Source organism: Simochromis diagramma, unplaced genomic scaffold (assembly GCF_900408965.1).
Source record: "Simochromis diagramma unplaced genomic scaffold, fSimDia1.1 OVJJ01000346.1, whole genome shotgun sequence".
In the NCBI taxonomy this organism is placed as follows: domain Eukaryota; kingdom Metazoa; phylum Chordata; class Actinopteri; order Cichliformes; family Cichlidae; genus Simochromis; species Simochromis diagramma.
Window position 1 is genome coordinate 5,055 of NW_024387476.1, and position 10,334 is coordinate 15,388.

General features: G+C 42.2%; 1 non-coding gene across 1 annotated transcript; it reads right to left on the reverse strand.

Annotated features, from left to right (window-relative positions):
- Positions 1-2,220: 2,220 nt before the first annotated feature.
- On the reverse strand, positions 2,221-2,293 carry trnar-ucg. Its single transcript has one exon. It is a non-coding gene; the product is annotated as a tRNA-Arg (tRNA).
- Positions 2,294-10,334: the final 8,041 nt, after the last annotated feature.

Below are 10,334 nucleotides of genomic sequence, written 5' to 3' on the forward strand. Positions count from 1 at the left end.
TTTTTTATTATGTTGCTCTTTGTTGTTTGCTTTCTCTTCTGTTTTTTTTCTCCATACAGGTGACCCAGGAGTTTTGTTTTTTTTTGTTTGTTTTTTTTTTCTTTCTTCCCCCCCTTCTCACCGTCTCTTCTCCCCTTTGGTTTTCTTTCTCTCCCTCTCTTTCTTTCATTCTCTCTCCCTGTCCTATCCCCCAGTCATGTCTGTCCCCGTTGTAGCAACTGAAAATAAAATAAATTCATAATTATAATAAAGGTCAATCAAATGGACCAATATGGCAAGGCCATGATGATCCACTTGGTAAAATAAATCCGCTTGGCATCTTTCTTGGCCTTAAGACAACAATTCTGATGGCTATAGATCCAAACGGGACACAAAAAAAAAAAAAAAAAAAAAAAAAAAAGAACAGCAAACGTCTGATTGGAAGATATATTATCCTTACAGAGCAAATTGTTGTTTGTTGCTAGATAAATAAAATGTTGCTTACAGAAGAATTGGGAGAGATGCAGTACAATGCTATCTTATCTAAAGCATTGCATGTATTTAAATGTAAATATATTTAACAGATATTATTCAGTCTAACTGCAATGCAATGCAATCAAAGCAGACTGCGTAGCTCATGTCGGAGCTCACTGTGACAATGAAAAGTTCTTCCTGCTAGTGGCAGAGTGGCAGGCATTATTAGCTTCCTGTAGTGTCATCACTTTCAGTTTTTTTGTTTTCATTTGAACTGACCCGTGATATTGTGACGGTCAGCTCGTTAATTCGCAGAAGCTTAAGCCAGAAAAAGCATCCCAGTTATGAAATTGGCCAAATATCTGGCAGTGTTTTCATTTTGGACGGGCAAAGCAGTGCCGGCCTGCCAGCAGCTCATTAGGAAATGACTGGCTGCATCTCCGGAGCTATTCTCCATTTTGATATCCAAAACAAGGCTGGGTGAGCAAACGCACCAGTCTGTTACATGTGGCATCTCATATTGCAAACAATGATTTCATTCCTCTGTTAAGTTACAAGTGATAAAGCTCCAGGAATACAATGGATGGGATTTAGTTTGGATTGAGGAATCCAACCTGGGGAGTGAGGGGTTTGCACACACCAAAGGGCCACAAGATAAATGTGAGAGGTCAGAAAATGTTTATATATACAGTCAATCATTTAAAAACAAAGCAGAAAACATTCATCTTTGTGTGTCTGAATAAGCAAAAGAAGAATCGAGGACAGTGGATGAGGGCGGCTTGCCAGCAGATGGATATAGTATAGATAGTGGCTTTGCTGGGCTCACTGCATAAATCAAAATAATATAAGGTATGTTTGAGAGAGATGTTAAATGCTGTTTTCTTAACAATAATTCATAAATAAAAACACCCTCTAAGAATGCAGTGCAAAAATCTGCAGTGTTTTAGAGCATGAGGTCTAAACCACAGAAGCTAGCTTTGATCTTTAGTGGGCTGGACGAGTGAAACTCCCCTTTCAGTCAAAGATGTTGTTACCAATGTTCATGAAGACATTCTCAGAAAACCTATTGGTGTTACGCCTTTTTTCTCTTCACAGTGTTGTGTGATGCTGTCTTTATATACAATTATATACAATTTCACTATTTCTGGAGTCTAAATACAAACATTTTTTTTTAATCAAATATCACTTACAGAATAACAGAGCTGATCACAGGTTGTGGACACGGTGGAGAAAAACGTCAGAAGACCAGCATGTGATTAAATGTAATGCTAGATGAGCGATGCTGAAAATGAATACTAATGTAAAACCTTCATAGCTTGATGCTGTAGGATGACTATAGTACACATACATCATTTTAAGCACAATATTTGTTTCTTTGGCTCCCACCAAAGTACCTAACTGAGTGAACTCAGCTCAACATATAGTCTCTAAATTGGTGTAAATTGGTGCTGAAAATACCTTCAGCACCAATTTACACCAGAGAGCAGAGTGAACCAGCACAAGAAAGCTGCAGCTTCCATGAATTAAGGTTTTTTACAATATAGATTATATGTTTTTCAAGCAGTGTTGTTCTATCAGGACAAACAAAAGAAAAACAAAAAAAAGAAAAAGAAAAAAAGAAAAGAAGAAGAAAAAAAAAAAAAAGAGAACTCATAGAGTCTCTGTTGAAGGACATGAAGTTGACAACAGCGTAGCAATTTTGGATGACATGAAGGAGCCGAGGTCGGCATGCTGCGAACGCATGCCTGCTCCTCAAGGACTCACAACCAACCACGAAGGGACTCAAACCCTCAATCTTCTGATCCGAAGTCAGACGCCTTGTCCGTTAGGCCACGTGGTCTGGCAGAAGCTCCCACTTTTCACGAACGTTCATTGGAGTCTGCTTGAGCCAACTGCTGGTGTTGGGTTGGTCACATGGCTGGTGGATATTGCTTGATTGCTGCTTGAAATAATTGATTGTTTTTCTGGTGATGTCATCCCAACGCATGGCAGCCTAACGAGTAGCGCTCTCTCATAAATAATTCATTCACCCCGCGAAGTGTCAAAATTATTACCAATTTCTGATAGATAGTAGAGTTACAAGCGGGGTGAACATGGGGAAAAGAGACAAACAGAAAAGCTCAGCAGAAGAACGTGTAAACGAAGGGCCTACGGCAGCGGCATCGCCATCTCGACATGAAGTCAATGCTAGGGTCAACATGGATGAAGGCTCGGGCTTGACTATGATACTGGAAGAATTACGGGACTTTCGAAGAGAGTTCCAAGATTTTAAATCCGACTTGGTCAGAGCCAATAACAGGATAACCGAAGCAGAAACCCGCATTGCAAAGCTGGAAGACCGGGTCCAAAACGCGGAACAGGTGATCCTAAAGATGCTAAAAATTATCAACGAGCAAGAAAACAAAATTGTGGATCAGGAAAGCCGGGCCCGGCGAAAGAATCTGAGGCTGTACAATGTCCCCGAAGGAGTGGAGGGGTCTTCGATGCCAGTTTTTGTGGAAAAAGTATTGACGGAATGCCTCGACCTCCCCCAGGGCACAGAGCTTAGTATCGAGAGATCACACTGGGCCCTGGGAGCAGTGAGGAACCGAGAGGGAACCCCACGTTCGATATTGATTTGTTTTGCACGTTTTAACACCAAGGAAGAAGTTCTGCGTAAAGCGTGGGCCAAGAGGACTGTTCTGCTGAACGGTCAGAGAATATATTTTGATCAGGATTACGCACCAGCTATTCCGCGAAAACATAAAGACTACGCTGAAGCTAAAAGAGCTCTGAAACAACAGGACATAAGGTTCCAGACTCCCTATCCTGCTAAATTGAGGGTCTTCTATCAAGAGGGAACCGTGCTTTATGCGACGGCGGAGGAAGCAACCGCGGATATGCGGACAAGGGGATTCCAGATCGCTAAAGTTGCCCCGAAGCAGACCTTAACGGAACAGCTGTCAAATTTGACGTGGGCGAAGACTGGAAAGTCGCAGCAGTGTGACTCGGAGGGACATAGAGAAAGTCCCAATTGTGAGCAGCTTCAGCTATCTAGAAAGTGCTCCCCCTCTACGACAGGAGATTAATGGAGATATATTGTGCGGTCGAAATGGGTGAGATAACAAATACTTTTCCCTTATTAGATGATTAAGATTGCTAGAGAGACTGTGGAGAAATGCATCTTAAAGGAGCTATCAGGGGCCCTTGCCCTCCAGTCAGGGGAGGTTTCCCCCTGTCTATGGGATTTATGTACCAGGGTCTGTTAGGACTGACCCCAACCTTGGAATTACATAGTATTTTTGTTTTTTTGTCTTGTTTTGTTTTTTCTTTGTCCGATTCTGGACGATTGTGGTTGTTTATTGTTCGGGTTTTTAGAGGGAGTTTACCAGTTGATAAATAATTAAGTCTGGATATTTTATTTCGGATAAATGACTACTAGAGGAATCAAGGTTATATCCTTTAATGTGAATGGGCTCACGAATCCCATTAAACGAAGTTGAATCTTGACTAAAATGAAGAAAGATCGAGCGCAGATAGTATACTTACAAGAGACACACTTGAATAATAATGAACATGAAAAACTTAGGAGGATGGGTTTTACAAACATGTTCTCCTCAGCGTATGAATCAGGCCGCAGACGGGGCGTGGTAATCTTCATTTCCAGGGCACTGAACTTTGAAAAATCATTTGAACTTAAAGATAAGGATGGGAGATTTATACTGGTACGGGGAACAGTTGATGGTAATCAGGTTACTCTAATGAATGTGTACGCCCCACCAGGAAGTGACCTAAGTTTTTTTAAGAACATTGTTAACATAATGGTGACAGAAACTCAAGGCCCTTTAATTTGAGGCGGTGATCTGAATATACGCCTACAGCCGGACCTAGACAGCTCTAAAAGAAAGAAGCCAGGATCGAGTACCTTATATAAAATAATCTCAGCACTGTTCGATGAGGTGGGTTTAATTGATGTATGGAGAAATCGCTTTCCTACAAGGATGGATTACTCTCATTTTCTCAGCCCCACGCTCACCCTACACGAGGATAGATTATTTTTTAATGTTTGGAAGAGATAGGGATAAAATCTTAACATGCGAGATGGGCTTGATAGATATAAGTGATCACGCACCGCTGTACCTAACGATTGATATGAATGTACACCCCAAAATTTCAATTTGGAGATTGAATTCATCCCTGCTTAAAGATGTGGAATTTAGGAAAGTAATAAAGGCAGAGCTCAAAGACTACCTTGAAATTAATGATAATGGGGAGGTGTTACCCCCGATACTATGGGATGCATTAAAAGCTGTTATGAGGGGGAAGATTATAGCATTTGCCTCCTTCCAAAAAAAAGCAAGAGAGAAAAAAATGGAAGAATTACAAGCGATTAAAAAACAATTAGAAAGTGAGCACAAACATAAGCCTTCAGCGGGCACCTTGCAGAAATTAACAATGATTAGAAATGAAATAAATATGTTGAGTATTGCAGCATCGACAGCAATCAACTCGAAGGGAAATGATGACGGAGGCAAAATGTCCTTAATATTTTATGAATTTTATTCCTCTTCAACACACGGCAAAACTTTTCTTATAGGTGCCGTATCTATTTTTCTTCATCTTCTGTTTTTAGGAACGTACAATGAAACAGTGCCTCCTTGTGGTGAGCACTAAAACACTGTCTCTGTTAAACCACAGTAACCATAATGCAGTTAAACAATGTACAACATGAGTACACACAATGAATATCTTAACACCCCCTCTTGTACTCAGGTTGCTGGAATCTAAAGAAAAGTTTTACAATGAACGATAAACAGTCGTACAATCTCTACCACACTTCCTTTTCCCTTTTTTTCTTTTCTTTTAAGCACCAAACATAATGTCAGCAAACTTAGCAAGTTTTAGCTTGGAAACAGGTTTGGTCATAACATCTGCCACCATTTCTTCAGTGGCGCAATATAACAGACACATTTTTCCTTCATTTACGATGGACCTTACAAAATGATATTTAATGTCCACATGTTTGCACCTCTGTCGGCTCACAGGGTTTTTAGCCAGGGCAATTGTTCCCTGGTTGTCCTCACACACTACTGTTTGAGTGTATCTGTAGTCATCTATACCTTTCAAAAGCTGTTCTAAATATATACACTCTTGCATTGTGGAAGCCAAAGCCATATACTCTGCTTCACAGGTGGAGAGCGCCACAGTGGGCTGTTTCTTGGTCTTCCATGAAACCAAAGAACTGTTGTTGCATAGACGTACACAGTACCCAGTAGTGCTGCGTCGATCGGCAGTGTCACCTGCCCAGTCAGCATCACTGTAGGCCACTAGACCCAAATTTTCATCTGTGCTTCTTCTAAAACACAACTTCTTATCCTTGGACCCTTTGAGATATCTCAACACGTGTTTCACAGTTCCCCACTGTTCTTCTGTGGGTTCATGGAAATGTTGTGACAACTTGCTTACCACAAAACTCAGGTCAGGGCGGGTACCTGATGCGAGGTATATAAGACTGCCTACAGCCTCCCTATACATCCTCACATTTCTTATCTTAGTTGCACCTTCTGTGTAACACAACTTCTGATCACAGGGAGTTCCTCTGGATTTACAGTTCTGCATGTTAAACCTCATCAGTATCTTGTTGACATAGGTTTCTTGTGACATTGTTACACATCCATCAGACTGAGTGAAATCAATACCCAGAAAATACTTAAGTCTGCCCAAGTCTTTCATCTTAAATTTTACTGAAAGCATTTCTTTCGCATCCTTCATTACCTTTTCATTACCAGCAGCAATTATCAGGTCGTCCACCCAGATGATCATAATCACCTTACCATCTCTTGTCTCTTTGGTATAAACACAGTGGTCTGCTGGGTTTTGCCTGAAACTGTTCGCTGTTAGGTATTCATGCAAAATCCTATTCCAGTTACGACCAGATTGTTTTAAACCGTACAGGGATTTCTGTAGTCTACAGACTAGCCCTTCTCCCTCTTCATAACCCTCTGGCTGATCAATGTAGATTTCATAATCAATGGGAGCGTGTAAATACGCTGTCTTCACATCCATTTGGTGAAGTAACAGGTTCTCCTGCGCTGCTTTCTGTAGCAAAACTCTTATGCTAGTTAAGTTGGCTGTTGGTGAGAATGTCTCTCCATAATCTATCCCCGACTGTTGGCTGTAACCCTTGGCTACGAACCTTGCCTTGTATCTGTCATTTCCCTCAATGTCACTCTTAATGGAATAAACCCACTTTCCCCCCACTGTTTTCTTCCCCTTTGGCAAAGTGGTTAAGGTGAAAGTGTCATTTTCCCGTAACGAGTGGATTTCTTCATCCATGGCTTTGATCCAGTTGTTTGAGTTAGCTGATTCTATGGCTTCCTCAAATGTGTTTGGGACACCACACACTGCCCTGTAGCAGTAGTCTATGGTGGTGTGGATCTCATCGCAGCCACTGTTGGCAGCTACAAAGTCATTTAAATGTCCCGGTTTTCTTCTCTCCCTAGGAGGATACCTTTTGTTGACGAATTCATCACTTGTCACAGTTGTCTCTTTTCGTTCACACTCATCAGGTGTACTGCTTTGTGGACTTCTGTCTGTCACCATAGGTTCCGGAACCTCCTCATTGTACATGTCACTTTTCTCTGAAGGTCTGTTTTCCGCAGGCTGTCTTACTCTGCTAAAGTCGTCATTTAGTTCTCCCTCATCTGTCTGTGTTTGTCTTTCTACATTTACCTTGCTCACAAACTTAACAAGTCTATGTTTCTGAATTTTCTCAATTTCAGGGTGGTAAACTAAGTAGGCGGGACTGTTCTTATCATAACCTACAAAGAAACCTTGGTCACATTTTGAATCAAGTTTCCCCTTGTTCTGTTTGTATCCATAGCACACCGACCCAAATTTCTGCATTCTTGACAGGTCTGGCTTTTTACCTGTCAGCATTTGGTAGGGTGTTTTCCCTGTTCGCTTATTAAAACATCTGTTCCGTGTTACAGCAGCAGTTTGAATGGCATAGTTCCATAGGCACTTCGGTAGCTGACTCTCAATCAGCATGCACTTGCCCATCTCGAAAAGAGTACGCCACCCCCTCTCGGCTGTACCGTTTTGATGGGGTGAGTACGGGGCTGATGTTTCATGTTTAATGCCATTTTTCCTTAACAGGGTTTGGAAATCTCTGCATGTGAACTCCGTCCCATTGTCTGATCTAATGCATTTTACGTTGCCATATGGTGCAACATCCGCTAGAAATTTCTCTGTTGCCTGCACTGTATCAGTTTTCGTCTTCAGGAAATATACAAACACTGAGTTTGAATAATCATCAGTGAATGACTGCACATATTTGAAGCCATCAATAGATTCAGTGGTTATCGGGCCTGCTAAATCTGTGTGTACCATTTGTAAAGGAGCCTTTGCTCTTGTATCAGGATCTCTGTTTCGGGTTTGTGCAAACTTTCCCTGGATACACACTTCACATTTCTTTTCAGGTCTGTCGGTTCTCCCCTTAATCTGCATACCGTTAACCACACCTTGCAATCTTGCTACATCTTCATAGTTGCAATGGCCTAATATCTCGTGCCATGCTTGTATGTCATGACAGGTGTTACACTTATCATTACCCTCTACTTCAGTCTGCAAATAGTACAGCTTTCCATACACATGAATGTTAAAGTTAGTACCGTCTTTGTGGGTCAACACGTCCTGCCCTTGTTTGAAGGTGACTGTTGCTCCTAATGCAGTGGCTGACTTTACAGAGAATATGTTCTGGGGGTATGATGGAATAAACAGTGCGTTTTTCAGCGTTGCCTTTCGTCGCTGGCCTGTACTGTCAATCAGGAACACCTCTGCGTCCCCCCTCTGTTGGGCGATGCCCCTGCACTGGGTACCGTCTGCCAGTTCTACGCTGTGTGACTCCGGTCTGAACGCGTTGTCGAAGCTCTTGAACTTGGCGATGCTGTTAATGATGTGTGTGGTAGCCCCAGTGTCCACCAACAGGCCTTTCTCCTCAATGCTGTATGCTGACTGCTGGACTTTGTTGTTTACTCCCTTAATCCTGAAGGCATAATCCGACGTTTCTGGTTTGGGTCCGTTGCCGCTTTCATCTGCGACCTTCCGCGCGCCATCTTGTTTGGCTTTATGTCTACATGTGGTGTCACTGTGTGTGCTGTTTTTGCAATGACTGCACCACGTCCTCCGTCTGCACGCTTTTGCTCGGTGGCCTTTTAGTCCGCACTTGAAACACACAATGTCCTCATCGTTCTTGTTTCTGTATTGTGCGCTGGATCTCGTGTGCTCACGGCCGGTTCTTCCTCCTGTTTTCATTACGTTGTCGCTATACTCCGATGCACTCGACTTTTCAGTGTCTTCGAAACTTCGTAGCTTTGTTTTGAACTCAGCAAATGTCATATCGTCTTTATCGTGGGTAACGTGTATTGCAAATGGCTTAAAATTTTCAGGTAGTCCCTTTAAAACCATAGAAATTAACAATCCATCACCTAAAATCTCACCCGCATTGCGCAGCGCTGTAATGGCGGCCTCTGCTCTGATGACATAGTCTGTGACAGTCTCTTCCCTCTTTTTCTGGAGCGACGATAGTGTGGTGTACAGGTTGATGATTCGGGGCTTCCCCTTTCCCGCGTAGTAGTCCCTTAGTATTTCTAATGCTCTTCTCCCATTATCAGGGGCATCTCTCATAATCAGTGAGAGGCTTTTATCGTCCAAGAATTGGATTAACTCGGCGTAAGCGTCTGCGTTCTTCTTACCGTCTGCTGCTACTTCAGCCGCGCCGTTCGGTTCCTTCAGAACGGTGTCTTTTAATCCCAACAAGTGCAAATATCCAAGCACCTTAGTTTCCCAAAGTTCATACCTGGTCTCATCTCCGTCAAACATGAGTCGAGGGAGCCTGCTTGCTCCGCGTTGATCCATGTTGCTCTTTAGCCGTTAGCCCGTTATCCGTTTTGGCTCCGGATCTTCATGAGAAAGGGCTCTTCTTCGAGTCGGCCACTGGGCCCATAACCTGTTGAGTATTGCAGCATCGACAGCGATCAACTCGAAGGGAAATGATGACGGAGGCAAAATGTCCTTAATATTTTATGAATTTTATTCCTCTTCAACACACGGCAAAACTTTTCTCATAGGTGCCGTATCTATTTTTCTTCATCTTCTGTTTTTAGGAACGTACAATGAAACAGTGCCTCCTTGTGGTGAGCACTAAAACACTGTCTCTGTTAAACCACAGTAACCATAATGCAGTTAAACAATGTACAACATGAGTACACACAATGAATATCTTAACAAAATACGCAGAGTATACAAACGATAAAGAGAAAATTGTTATATTTGAAACAGAAACATTATGATGGAGGATCGCAATCAATGAAAATTTTAGCATGGAAACTTAAGAAGAAGATAGCGGAGAATACTGTAACTAAAATCAAACACCCAGAGACGGGGAATATAATGACTCATCCTTGCAAGATACAGAACGCTTTTGAATCATTCTATAAATCATTATATGCGGGAGTCCCAGGGGGGGCTGAACACGAAATGGACAACTTCCTGAACCCTTTATGCCTACCAAGCTTTAATGAGGAACAAAATAAAACGATGATAGCGGAGGTGACGGAAGCTGAACTCATGAATGCCATCAATAGGCTGAAATCAAATAAGTCACCAGGCTCCGATGGTTACACCGCGGAGTGGTATCGGGAATTCAAACAGGACTTGATCCCTATACTACTTACTACTTTTAACTGGGTGTTAAAAACAGCGCAAATTCCACCGAGTTGGAAGGAGGCAATTATTTCGGCTATTCCGAAAGAAGGGAAAGACAAAATGGAGTGTGGCTCATATAGACCTATTTCTGTCCTTAACATAGATTATAGATTGTTTACCTCGATAATGGCCAG